Source organism: Felis catus, chromosome A1 (genome assembly GCF_018350175.1).
Source record: "Felis catus isolate Fca126 chromosome A1, F.catus_Fca126_mat1.0, whole genome shotgun sequence".
Lineage (NCBI taxonomy): Eukaryota > Metazoa > Chordata > Mammalia > Carnivora > Felidae > Felis > Felis catus.
Window position 1 is genome coordinate 158732364 of NC_058368.1, and position 13152 is coordinate 158745515.

A 13152-nucleotide genomic window follows, 5' to 3' on the forward strand; every position below is an offset into this window, starting at 1 on the left:
GTGGATATTTACATGTAAAAAATGAAGTTGGACCCCTACCTCACATTACATACAAAAATGTAACTCAAAATGTATCAAAGACCTAGATATAAGAGCTCAAACTCTGAAATTGTTAGAAGAAAACAGACATAAACCTTTGAAACCTCGGATTACATAATTGTTTCCTAGGTATGACACTAAAAGCACAGTGTAAAGGAAAAACATAAATTGGATTTCATCAAAATTTTACACTAATATTAATAGTAGCATTTCTTATAATAGTCAAAAGATAGACACAATCCAAATATTCATCACCTGACTCTTGGATAAATAAAATGTGTTAATATCCATACTATTGATGAGGGAGCATAAGGCAAGCTGAGGGCAAAGTACAAGCTAGCGCACCTCCCTCCCCCCAGATGGGATAGGTGTGATACTCCTCAGGCACTCCTGGCTGCCCAAGAACAAACGAAAGGAATGAAAACAAATGGTTAATGGATAGATAATCACAGTCATACAGAACATGAGTCTCCATCAGTTTACAAATATCATAGTAAATTACAAGAAAAAGGCAATCTTATCAATAACCTAATCTCCAGAAACCTATAGACTGAGTTTCCTGGAGCCCTAACATAGTGATGTGGGGAACAGAGGCAAGAAGGAAATGGCAGGTAAAATTAAATTTCCTTATAACCTACAGCCCATTGACTTGAGGCAAATACAGAGGCAAATACAGGGTATAACATTTCTACAGGAACCTCCTACTGTCCTAATGTTTATGCCTTACTAGAGGAATAACCACCCTAGCTTGAAAATAGGAAGGCCTCAGGTATTTTAGGAGTCCTCTTTAGCATATCAAAGTCCTGGAGGCCTCCCTTTTGACTTTACCTCCCCCAAATCCACAGTATATAACCATTCTTCACAGCCCCAGTGCAGCCCTTTCTGCCCAGCACAGGTCCTGTCCCTGTGCTTTCATAAAATCATCTTTTTGTACCAAAGACGTCTTCAAGAATTCTTTCTTGGCCTTTGGCTCCGGACCCCCATTACTCCAAAATCCCATCACTATGGAAAAATATTTTGATAAAAAAAGGAATGAAGTACTGATCGTTCTATAACATGGATGAACCTTGAAAACATTATGCTAAAGGAAAGAAACAGGTATAACAGACCACGTATTGTATGATTCCTTTTGTCAGAAATGTCCAAAACCTGCAAATCCATAGGAACAAAATGTAGGTTAGTGATTGCCAGAGGTTGGAGGAAGGGGAATGTGGAATGACTTCTAATTGGCACAGATTTTTGTGGTATAATAAAAAAATAAACATTTGGCGTTTTTCCTGAGTTCTTAGCATAGAGCTCCTAAAAGTCTTGGAATTTACTGTTGTCAAAAGAAAATTCACAGAACTTTACTTGATACAAATATTATATTGAGTGAGAAACAAACTCTTTGTGAACAGGGAGACTTCAAACCCAAATGTGATATGAAGCTCAGAGTCATAACATTACAGGATGGCTGGTAAAGTGAAAATAAGGAAGTTGTTTAACCTTTACAATAATTGTTTACTACAGTGGAGATTTCCAGATGGCAGAGGTTTGGTTAAAAGTGATTATCATGTACTGCTTTAGGAAGATGACTTAAGTTTTATTTATGATTATCGGAGGCATTTACAAGAAATAATATGTTAAATTTTGCTTGCATTCATGAAATAAACTAGATTAAATTTTGCTCCTGTGGTCTAACTGGTTTTGTCTGCTGCTTGAGGGAATCTTCACTCCTGGTCTACATTTTGTTTTATTTTATTTGACACTGTCTTTTATATGGTAATGAAATGATTCATGAGGGAAGCCTAGATGGCTTTACAATGGGAGCTGGTTGCCAGAGGGTTAGAACTTTCAACCCCACCCACTGACTTTTCCAGGAGGGAGAGAGGGAGGGGAGAGGGGCTGGAGATGGAATTCAATCAACAACTGGCCAGTGATTTAGTTAGCAATGCCTACAATATGAAATCTCCATTAAAAACCCCTAAATGGATAGAGTTCGGAGAGTTTCCAGGTTCGTAAGCACATTAATGTTCTGAGTGTGGCATCCCTGAGAGTACTTTGAAGCTTTGTGCCAGCCCTCCTCCTCCATACCTTGTTCTATGCATTTCTTCCATTTGGCAGTTTCTGAATTGTATCCTTTATAATAAACCAGAAAATGTAATTTTTTTTTTTTTATTTCTGTTAACTATTTTAGTGAATTATTGAATGTGATAGGTTGTGGGAACCTCTGAATTTGTAGTTGGCTAGAAAGAACTGTAGATAGGCTGAGCACCCAGTTTGCAGCCAGTATCTGACGTAGAGATGGTCTTGTGCGACTGGGCTCATAACCTGTGGGGTCTGCACTAACTCCAGGAGTTTGTGTCAGAATTGAATTGATTGTTGGACACCCAGTTGGTGTTGGAGAATTTATTGTTGGTATGGAGAAAACTCCGCATAGTTGGTGTCAAAAATGTCAGGAGAAAACCACGCGTTTCTTTTGGGGATGGTGAAAATGCTCTGGAATCACATAGAGGTGATAATTGTGTAACTTTTAGAATATACTAAAAGCCAATGAACTGTACACTTAAAAAAAAAATTACTCTGCCTTGTCATTCACAACACAGTCCGTTGTGTACAGAGCAGTCACCAACCCGCTTATTCCCCTCATGTCCTCTTGTTTTAAGGACCTGTAAGGACCAGTTGACACCTAGCCTGGCTGTTCTCAGGCCCTGGGTTCTATGGCCAAGCCAGACAAATACTTCTAGCTCCTTGTGTGAGATGAGGTAGTGGTATAATTTCCCCCAGGTCCCAGGCTCTCCAGACACAGCTCTGTGGGAATAACCATCCTTTTCCCTTTCTTGACATCCAAAAAATTTTACTGCTTTGAGGATGCAGAAGACAACCTGAAAGAACCAATAGTCAAAGCTGGAATAATTTCAGCAATGAAATAAATAGCAATAGTATTGAATTATAACCCCCAAAATAAAATAGGTATCTGTGAGTCCATACTAACACAAATAAATAATTGAATAGATAAGTAAAATGGAGGACAAGAGATAAATCTGTTACAAATGAATTCCAAATAATAAATATAAAAATAATGAGGGAAATAGAAAATCATAGCACAGCACAGCACAGTAATGGTTCCTATAAGCAAATCTGATGAATGCTAAAGTTAAGGGGTAACACTTTAAGGAGAAGTAGGTTATTTGCATTGCCAGAAAGTATCTGTTCCCAAAATTTATTAATTATTTTGATGACTTAACATCCCAGAGGTCTCGAGGTTCAGTTCCTGAGTTTGAGCCCTACATCTGGCTCTCTGCTGTTGGTGCAGATGGGCTTCTTCAGATACTCTGATCCCCTCTCTTTCTGCCCCTTACCTGCTTGAGTGAGGGTCTGTGTGGGTTCTCTCTCTCTCTCTCAAAAATAAATTAACATTAAAAAAAAAATCAAGCAAGCCTAAATAGAGGAATATTCTGAAAGTACCATACAAGTACTTTTCAAAAGTATCAAGGTCATGAAAAACAAAGAAAGACTAAGGAATTCACAGATATTGGAGGAGACTAAGTAGACAACCATATTTGTTTGGTATCCTAGTTTGGATCCTGGAACAAAAAAAGAGCATTACTGGAAAACTGGTGAAATGTGAATTTTAGTTAATAGTGTTGCACCAATTTTTACTTCCTAGTTTTGATAGATTTATCATGCTTATATGTTAAGATTGGGAGGTTAAAGGAAGCTGTACCTTCTTTATAATATTTCTGTAATATAAAATTGTTTCAAACTAAAGTTTTAAATATTACTATAATTTGCATGCTCTGAATTTCCTTATTCTTTATTGGGTAAATCTCTCATAAATAATCCTCTTAAGGGGCACTTGGGTGGCTCAGTTAAACAGCTATGTCTTAATCTCAGCCCGGGTCTTGATCTCAGGGTTGTGAGGTCAAGCCCTGTGTTGGGCTCCATGCTGGGTGTGGAGCCTACTTTGGAGAAAAAAAAAAAAAAAAAGAAAAGAAAAAAGAAAAAAAGAAGCCTTTTAAAAATAATATGTGAGTGATCCTGAATTCTATGGACTATTTATTATTGTTATTTAAAAGAATAGTCTTTACAATCCTGATCAAACTAATTATTGTATTTTAAAACTTGTGACAAAATATTTTTGTTTCCATGATTCCCAAATATCATATTGGTTAAACAATTTGAATGTTAGAGTTCTTGATCCATGAAATAATTTGAACATATATTTAAATTCATGTGTGATATTTCTATTTATTTTAATTTAAAATATAATGTAGATTATTTTGCCTTTCAATAATGATAAAAATCAGATTAAACTAATGTTATGCTATGAGAGTTAATGTTTATTTACATTTTGTATTCTACCAATTTCCAAAAGGTTCTTGAATTAGATTACAGTAAAAACACACATATAGTTATTTAAAAGCCATGTTTTAAAAAAAATATTTAAGGATGTAGAAAGGTAATTGTTACATTAAAAATAGTCACACAGTTTCTACAATATTTTCACAGTTTTGTTAGAATAAATATATAACCTGGAAGAACATATACCAAAATTTTAAGAGGAGTGATCCTCTTTGAGTTGTGGTATTTAAAATTTGTCTTTTCTCTTTTTTGCATTTTCAAAGTATGTACAATGTATGTAATTACTTTTGCAGTCAGTAAAACATAGTAAATATTAAAAACATGCATGCATACATATAATAGGATAGTTAAAGACCGATTTGAGCACAGAGAAAAGAAAGTAAATACATTATGTTTTCCTGAATAAATGAACCTAAAATTTACAATGTTTGTTTACTTCCTGGGTTTTGTAAAAACACCTACAAATTGTTCATGCTTAGTGTTTTAATTTATGTACATACATGTTCAAACACAGATACAAATCTCACAAATGTCTCCATTAGCACAATAGAGTCATGCCATATATTTAAGGCAGTGAATTCTCAGTCCTCTAAGAAATTTTATTTTGAATATTTTAATATCTGACTGGTTGTTATATTGTACAATCACACCCCATTTAGGCAGTATTTTAGAGATAATGTAGACTTTAAAAAATAACTGAAGCTTCAATATATAAGTATCAAAGCTTTTGTTTTAGTTTTTTAGAATGAGAATATTTGTACTATGCTTGATGGACTTCCCTGACTTAAATCCTATTTAAATCTCAAATATCAAACTAATCTGTGATGCATTGACACATTGTTGAGTATGTTGTGTTATCATTCATTAAAATTGAAAGGCTTCAGATTGTTTAGAAAAACCAAAAAGAAAATTAAATCTGGTCTACTCTTCTACTTCTCACTGGCTATTGTGTCCACATATAATACCATGATGTGGTTTACTTAATTGTTGGAGTCTATGTGTAATTCTTCTTATCTTGTCATATAAAGTTCATGAATTTCATGACAGGCTTTCAGACATTTTTTCTTAAGCCAACTTTTAGTACAAGATTAGAGATTATCAAAGGTCTGACCTAAGTGGAGGCATTATTGTGTTTTTATAGCTACTTTGTTCTTCTTTAAAAAAAAACAAAACAAAACAATAACTTGAGACTAGTGCTTGTTTGTGATCTGGAAAAAATTATTTATATTTTACAAGTCTTTATTGCAGACACTTTAGTTGAAGTACATGTAGTGAAGTCTTTTATTTATTAGACATCATACTTGGCTTTTCCATGATAAGGTACTTACTTCTATTGTGGACATGGTAACTGCACCTATTCTATAAGGTTTAGAGGGGATTAAATTAATTGTAAATGTAAAGTGTTAAACACACCACCTTGGGCATAACAAGTGCACAAGGATTATTATGAGAGAGAGAAAGAGAATCTGAAAGGAAGTCAGTGTGGATGGAGAGTGAGACAGAATGCTATGCCATTGGAGGAGGAAAAGTAGACAAGGGCCAGCTCAGACTGTGTTAGAATTTTGGACTTTATTCTGGGCTAGGGTAGGAAACACTGAAGGGTTTTAAGCAGGTGTGACATAGTCACAGTTGCTTTTGAGAAGAATATACAGGCTGCTGTTTGGAGACTGGGAAACAGAGGAGCCAAGGTACATGGTCTTTCCCTTGGGCTGTATGTTTATGATTTAAACATCTTTGATTTAAACCAATGTTTTAAAATCCTTCCCATGAATACACAGTTAGAATCTTAGCTTCTTAACTTTTATTTTCACATATTCATAGCACACTTGCAAGCCATGCAACAACTTTGTTTTTCTTTTTCTTTTTTTTCTTTCTTTTTAAAATTGTAAGTAATTTTTACACCCAAGTGGAGCTCAGACCCACGACCCTGATATCAAGAGTTGCATGCTCCTGGGACACCTGGGTGTCTCAGTTGGTTAAGTGGTTAAGCATCTGACTCTTGATTCTGCTGAGGTCATGATCTCAAAGGTTGTGGGATTGAGCCCTGCGTAGGGTTCTGTGCTGACATCCTCTCTCTCCCCCTCTTTCTGCCCCTCGCGCCCCCCCCCCAAAGAAAGAAAGAAAGAAAGAAAGAAAGAAAGAAAGAAAGAAAAAGAAAGAAAGAAACTTGGAAAAAAAAAGAGTTGTGTGCTCCACCAATTGAGCCAGCCAGGAGCCCCTGTTGTTGGCATTTTTTGAACAAACTTGTCAGTGTAGGGCCACACACATTTGGTAAAGATACGCAGGATGCCAACAAGCAGACTGGTCTTTCATGTGGCTCTGCAGTATGATGCATGCTACTTTTGATTTCCTTTTTCTGGACCTCTTAGAGTCTCAGGTAATGCCTGCCTTTCACATGGAAGTTTTGTTTCCTCTCCATGTTTTATTACTGTAGCTCCCAGAAATGACAACACTGTAACATAGGTGCTGCCATTTGTCTATTCCCCACCCATATTGGATTTTTTTTTTCCTTCCTCGGATTGTCAGAGTCTTTATAAAAGCACTCTAGATAGCTATCAGATTGTTAGAATTAGCAACAGCATTGGGACCTATTAAGATTCTTGATTCAAACACTTGGTTCATTGCTGGCATCTATGTGATAGCATCTCACTACTGCCTTACTCTACATGCAAGTCCTAACTAACTGATCTGCATCTGACTGCAGATGCTATAAACACCATCTTTGCTTTTACCATCTTTTGGTGTGCAGCCCTTGGCTTCTTGTAGCCTTGGCTTCTTGTCCTACTTCATGCCTGATCTGGTCCCTCCCATTCCCTCTTCACTTTATCTAATTTATCTCATTTTATTGTTGCCCACTTTCAGGGTGATCATATCCAGGTCATCCTGAATATCTTTCTTCACGGGTAAAAATATAGGGAGAAATACTCATTGGTAAAATAATGTGGTGTCTGAGATTTGCCTTTATTTTTTTTAAGTTATTTATTTATACTGAAAGAAAGAGAGAGAGAGAATGAGTGGGGGAAGGGCAGAGAGGGGGGAGCCAGAAGCCGAAGCAGGCTCCGTGCTGCCAATGCAGAGCCCAATTCAGGGCTCAAACCCACGGACCATGAGATCATGACCTGAGCAGAAATCAAGAGTGTGAAGCCCAACCAACTGAGCCACCTATGTGCCCCTGAGATTTGTTTTTAAATACTCCATCAAAACCATTCAATAAGAGTGGTAGAATCAAGATGAAAGATGACAGAGTAAAAAATGACAGAATGTTGATACTTGTTAAAGTTGGGTGATGGCTATATTAAACTATTCTCTTTTGGGTATGTATGAGTTTTGCATATTAAAAAATGAAAAAGACACATGGAGGATTTGAACATATTGACTTTCAAAGAAGTAGAGATTCTGGATAGGTGGGACAGAAATATTGGAAGCAATTGCATGAAGGTGGAAAAGAAGGTGTTCTGTGTTTTGTCAACATAGGAGATAGACCAATCATATTGCCTTCTCATATATTGCTCTTTTCTGAGGTATTCTTTATGGAGATCACTGTCCTTTGTTCTACTTGGTCCCACTATCCTGCTTATAGTTGACTGACCCAGGGATGAGGTCTTAAAAAAAAGCGTCTATGTAAATAGCAGCATATGTCAACTTGGGCACCATTGACATTGTGAACAATATAATTTCTTATGTGGGTGCTGTGCTCTACAGTAAGGATGTGTAGCAGCATTGAGTACCCACCGCATGGCAGTAGTATTGCCTCCCCTACCCCCAGTTGTGATATCCAAAAATGTCTCCAGATATTGCCAGATGTCCTGGAAGGGGAAGAGGAGGGCACAGAATCACCCCTTGTATATCAGTGAAATGTAGGGATATGAATTTTAGTTAGGTTCCATTCTTATAGGTTCAGGCTGACTTGATTTGGGTATTTAGATGTCATAATTTTTCCATGCTATATTAAAAAGCTGATTGTAAGTATTATAAATAAATAATAATTTAAAAATAGAAAACTTCAGGTCTTCTTACATTTGTTACAATTACAATAATATAACTTGTTTTAAGCTCAGGCCCCCTGATTTTTCATCTTTATCAAATGCAATCTTAATTTTTTTTGCATTTAATGTTCTTAAGATCATCATTTCCCCAACTTCTGCATATTTTACAAAATCGTTAATATATTATACTTTTCGTATTTTACAGAATACTGTATTTTCTTTTTTTGTTTTCAGATATAATTATGTAGTACTAATTTTTATTTTTAAAAGTAATGTGAATTTCACAGTGTCTTTGGAAATGTAGCCTTCACATGGATGGGAGAGTGTGGAAATTTATTTGATAAATTTTGTGGTTCTGGGCACAGTGTAAATGAAACATTTTCAGGTGCTACAGTATATAAATAAATGAATGTTTTTCCTGGCACAATTTTATACCATAACTAGCCAACAATTCTTGTATTAACTTCTTCAACTGAATGGAAGCGTACTAGTATATACTTCTGATTTAATAAAATACTCAAAATAGGTTTTTGTGCTAATATATTTATAACATGCAGGTGTTTGACATAGAAACATAAATTACATGTACATAAAATTGGTTCAGGGAAATACTGAAATGTGCTAGGGAGGATATTAAAATATATATTTGAATGTTTATTTTATAATTCAGCTTGAACATTTTTCAGAACTGTTAGGGTTCATAGCTCTATTATATGATTCGTTTTTTCTATTAAACATTTCTAATCGTGTATGGTTTTTATAATTTCTCTATTTTTCTTTAAGTGATTTTTATTTAGTCTGGTTGTTTAATTTGTTCTTTTCTTGGAGCACACACAGAGATCTGATTAGTGAAAAATTAGTAATTTATTCCCTAGAATCTTATTTATCAGCTTTTTTATTATGCTTTCCTGTAGAAACTTGTATAGTTTATGGTTATCTTGCTCCACAAGAACTGCACATCTGCTGGTCTACTTAGAATGACAATAATACTTGTCTGTTATGCTAAAAAGTACTGGTCACATTTTTAAGTGATTTTAGGGAGACAATGCTATTAAATGCATTATTTTTAAGATACTACTGGGTGAAGGGTCATTTCTGAAATTTAAGCATGCTACTTTAATTTGCCTCTTAAAAGATACTTATTAAAAATGTGGTTTTTAACAAAAGTTTATTTATTTTGAGAGAGAGAGGGAGAAAGAGCGAGAGCAGGGGAGGGGCAGAGAGAGAGGGAAAGAATCCCAAGCAGGCTCCACCCTGTCAATGCAGAGCCCAATGCAGGGCTTGAACCCAGGAACCATGAGTTCATGACTTGAGCGGAAGTCAAGAGTTGGCCGCTTAACCAACTGAGCCACCCAGGCGCCCCTATTAAAAATGTGTTTATTGGGGCATCTGGGAGGCTCATTTGGTTAAGTAGCCAACTTCAGCTCTGTCATGATCTTGCAGTTTCTGGTTTGAAACCCTATGTGGGGCTCTGTTCTGACAGTTGGGAGCCTGGAGCCTGCTTGGGATTCTGTGTCTCCCTCTCTCTCTGCCTCTCCCCTGCTCACTCTCTCTCTCTCTCTCTCTCTCTCTCTCTCTCTCTCTCAAAATTAATAAGCATTAAAAAAATGTGCTTATTGAGTGCTTATTCAATAACAGTTTTCTTTTTGATCATTGTTTCACACCCATGACCTGAAATGGAGTTTTCAAGTAAAAAAGAGTAAGAAAATATTGATATGATTAAAAAGAGGATTAACAATTAGAGAATTAAGTAGAATACATAAAAAATCAATACCATATAAACTAAGAAAATTATTGAATATGCATTTATTTTTAGAATACTACCCACATAGCCAAGTTCCTTGCCTCTTTCAGGTTTTTATTAAACATTCTTTTCCCAGACATCTACTCCAACTGCCAAATTTGAAATTATAATTCTCATCCCCACCCGCCCTGTACTCCCAATCTTCTCCTAGTCCACTCTCTATTTTAATAGCACTAATCACTTGCTGAGATACCATATTTATAATGTTTATTATTAACTGTCTCCTGGCCCATCCCCCCAAATCCCACAAAATATAAGTTCTTGGGGAGTTTTGTCTGTTCAGTATGCTTTTCGTACAGATGCCTGCTACATAGTAGTAGTTTAGTACATTAGGAGGATGTTTAATTATCTGGAATTCTAGCAGTTAAGTCTGTGTTAAGTGCCATTTCTGCTATTTTTGTTTTATTATCCATTCAAACAGAACTCTGAAAGATCTTGAAGTATGACCTAAATGAGCAAAAAACACCCCAAACTCTGGAATGGATTTTAGGGTTTAGTACTTTAATAAAATTATTATTTCTTAAAAATGATAATAGTTACCAGTTTTGACCAAATGCCCATGCCATGTACTTTACATGTTCTTTGTGTTTGCCCTCTTACCATCTTTAACGAGGTGAACAGTATTACTGCTGGTGTTGCTCATAGATGAAGAAACAAACTCAGAGAGGTTAAGTTAATTCTAAATGGCAGATGTAGAAATTGAATTCAAGTCGGGTTGAATTCAAAATCAGTGTGTGTGTGTGTGTGTGTGTGTGTGTGTGTTTTAAGCTGCTTCTAATTGCAAGAAGACTTCTCTATTAATAGTATTCTTTAACCAAAAAAAGTATTATTTTATTAATCAGAAATTCCACTCCGTAACCATATTGAATAAAATATTTAGCAAAGTTTACAGTATAATTATTAGATAACACACTGTATACTTACTTATTTTACTCATTTATTAAAATGCTTGTGTACTACCATGTGCTAGGTGCTGGGTATGCCACATGAGGAAAAAAGACACGGTTTCTGCCTTCAAGGACCTTGCAGTCTCCTGGAGAATACAGATGTATCACTCAAGAGTCAGAACTCTGTCCCCACTCTCCCTATACCCAATTTTATCATAAAAAGTAGAAAGTATTCTGATAACATTTAGATTTTATTCTGTGTTTGTTTAACATATGGCTAATTTTTGTTTTATCAAGAGGTATCATCAGGGTTGTATGGTCTGATCACCCTCCAAATCCTTTCTTCTCACCTTCTTGAGTCTTCACACACCCTGGATCCATAAAGAAAAGTCCAAGCAATAGCAGTACTTTGTTTTCAATATTTTCTTCTATTCTATTTTGATGAGAGCAAAGTTGGTTGTATAATCTGTTTCTGAAAATATCCTGAATTCTGAAACACCACATTGAGCTAAAAACAGACATGTTGATCATTTTTAGGTCTTTCACACATTGATTTGTTCAACCTATTTGTGATAATTTATTAATAATTTGATTTTGAATATGTTTAGTTTTATTTATTTTTAAAATTACCTTCACAAAACTTTTTCAAGGCCAATATTGTCATTTTTAGTAGATTTTGACTAAGTCTTATATATAGATGAATTCTGAGTAATAGGGAAAATTAATCATGAAATGCATATATTAATAAAGAATTCTTGATTTTTCATTCCAATGTAGTATCTGAAGTTGCAGTGTACTAAATGGTATACTTATTCTTAAGATAACTTGGTGTTTCTTTATTTCACAAATATCCCACATGTTTACTTTTTCTATGAAACAAAGATAAATTGCAGGAAGAAAAACCAAGGCATTCATCGTCAGCTTTTGAATAACTGGTATCTTTGACCACTTCTCTCTTTTTCCTTGTGCTTGATGATCATAATCCTTTCAGAGTTTAATTTGCTATAGAGATTATGGTTTTTAAAAGGACTTTTAAATAGTCTCTTCTTAATAGAATGTAGATCTTAAAACTAGAATATCCTGATCATTTGGACTTTGACATCCAATACACAATTCATATCAGATATTCTAACAGAGTATTTTATCTTTGTTCTATTAGTATGATTTAAGATTGGAAGCATGCCTACTTTAATGTTCCTTAAGAACCACATGAAATAGTAAGAGGAAACTGAAAGATTTCTTTGTACATGCATCACCAGGGTTTTCCAACCTGGGAAAGTCAAGGGTTAAGAGAAAATACAATTAAACATCTCAGTGGTTTTGAGAACTTGTATTAATTTGAATGCTTGGATACTGAATTCCTAAATGTCTAGTGCAGGGGTTAGAGAGAACTATAGGTGTGGATAATTTAAATAACAAATTGGTGTGTTGAATCTGGCCTACAGATATATTTTGTTTGGCCTGCATGGTGTTTTTTAGAAGTGTGAATTAATAGCAAGTGTTTAACATCTGAGAATTTTCACACAAAAATTCAGATTTCTAACCTCTGGGAAATTAGAATATCTGACAGTGATCTTGCTTTCCACATAGCAACAATTAGCTGTGTTGATTGAGGGCAACTTTTGGATCATTTTCCAGTTTGCCATATTTCCCATCACCCTCTGTTCTTGCACAGTGAACATGTAGTGTCAGTTACTAGTTACCATTGTGTATGCACTGTCACTTTTTCTTATATTTGATCTATAGTGATGAATTTGTATCTCCTACCATAGGAGGTATGTTCTTTCTAGAAAGCCTTTCCCAGAACCCTCTTCCTAATCTTCACTGTTAGGCCCTCTCTTCCCAGTGCCCCTATAGCACCTAGTTTATTCCTCCCGTTAGTACTTACCAATTTTGTGGTAAGTGTTCATTTGATAATTTTCCTTGTTCAGCATGACCATTTTAAAAGTAAGGATCTTATGTTGTTTCTTCATGGGATTCAGTAATATCTGCCACTTAAGTAGAAGGTATGCTGAATTTATGTTTGTTGATAAATGAGGTGAACTTTGTTTCCTGAAAAAGATAGATTATAGGATATACGTGCATCTCCAGG

At 35.2% G+C, this 13152-nt stretch overlaps 2 long non-coding RNA genes across 3 annotated transcripts in view; one reads left to right on the forward strand and one right to left on the reverse strand.

The window, feature by feature from the left end:
* LOC109502456 overlaps positions 1-13152 on the forward strand; it is a 152516-nt gene that overhangs the window by 14627 nt on the left and 124737 nt on the right. The window lies entirely within an intron of this gene.
* LOC111561742 lies at positions 1502-13107 on the reverse strand. Its single transcript, XR_002744492.2, has 4 exons — positions 12949-13107; positions 11411-11568; positions 11098-11206; positions 1502-2903 (listed from the first exon to the last, which is right to left on the reverse strand). It is a non-coding gene; the product is annotated as an uncharacterized LOC111561742 (long non-coding RNA).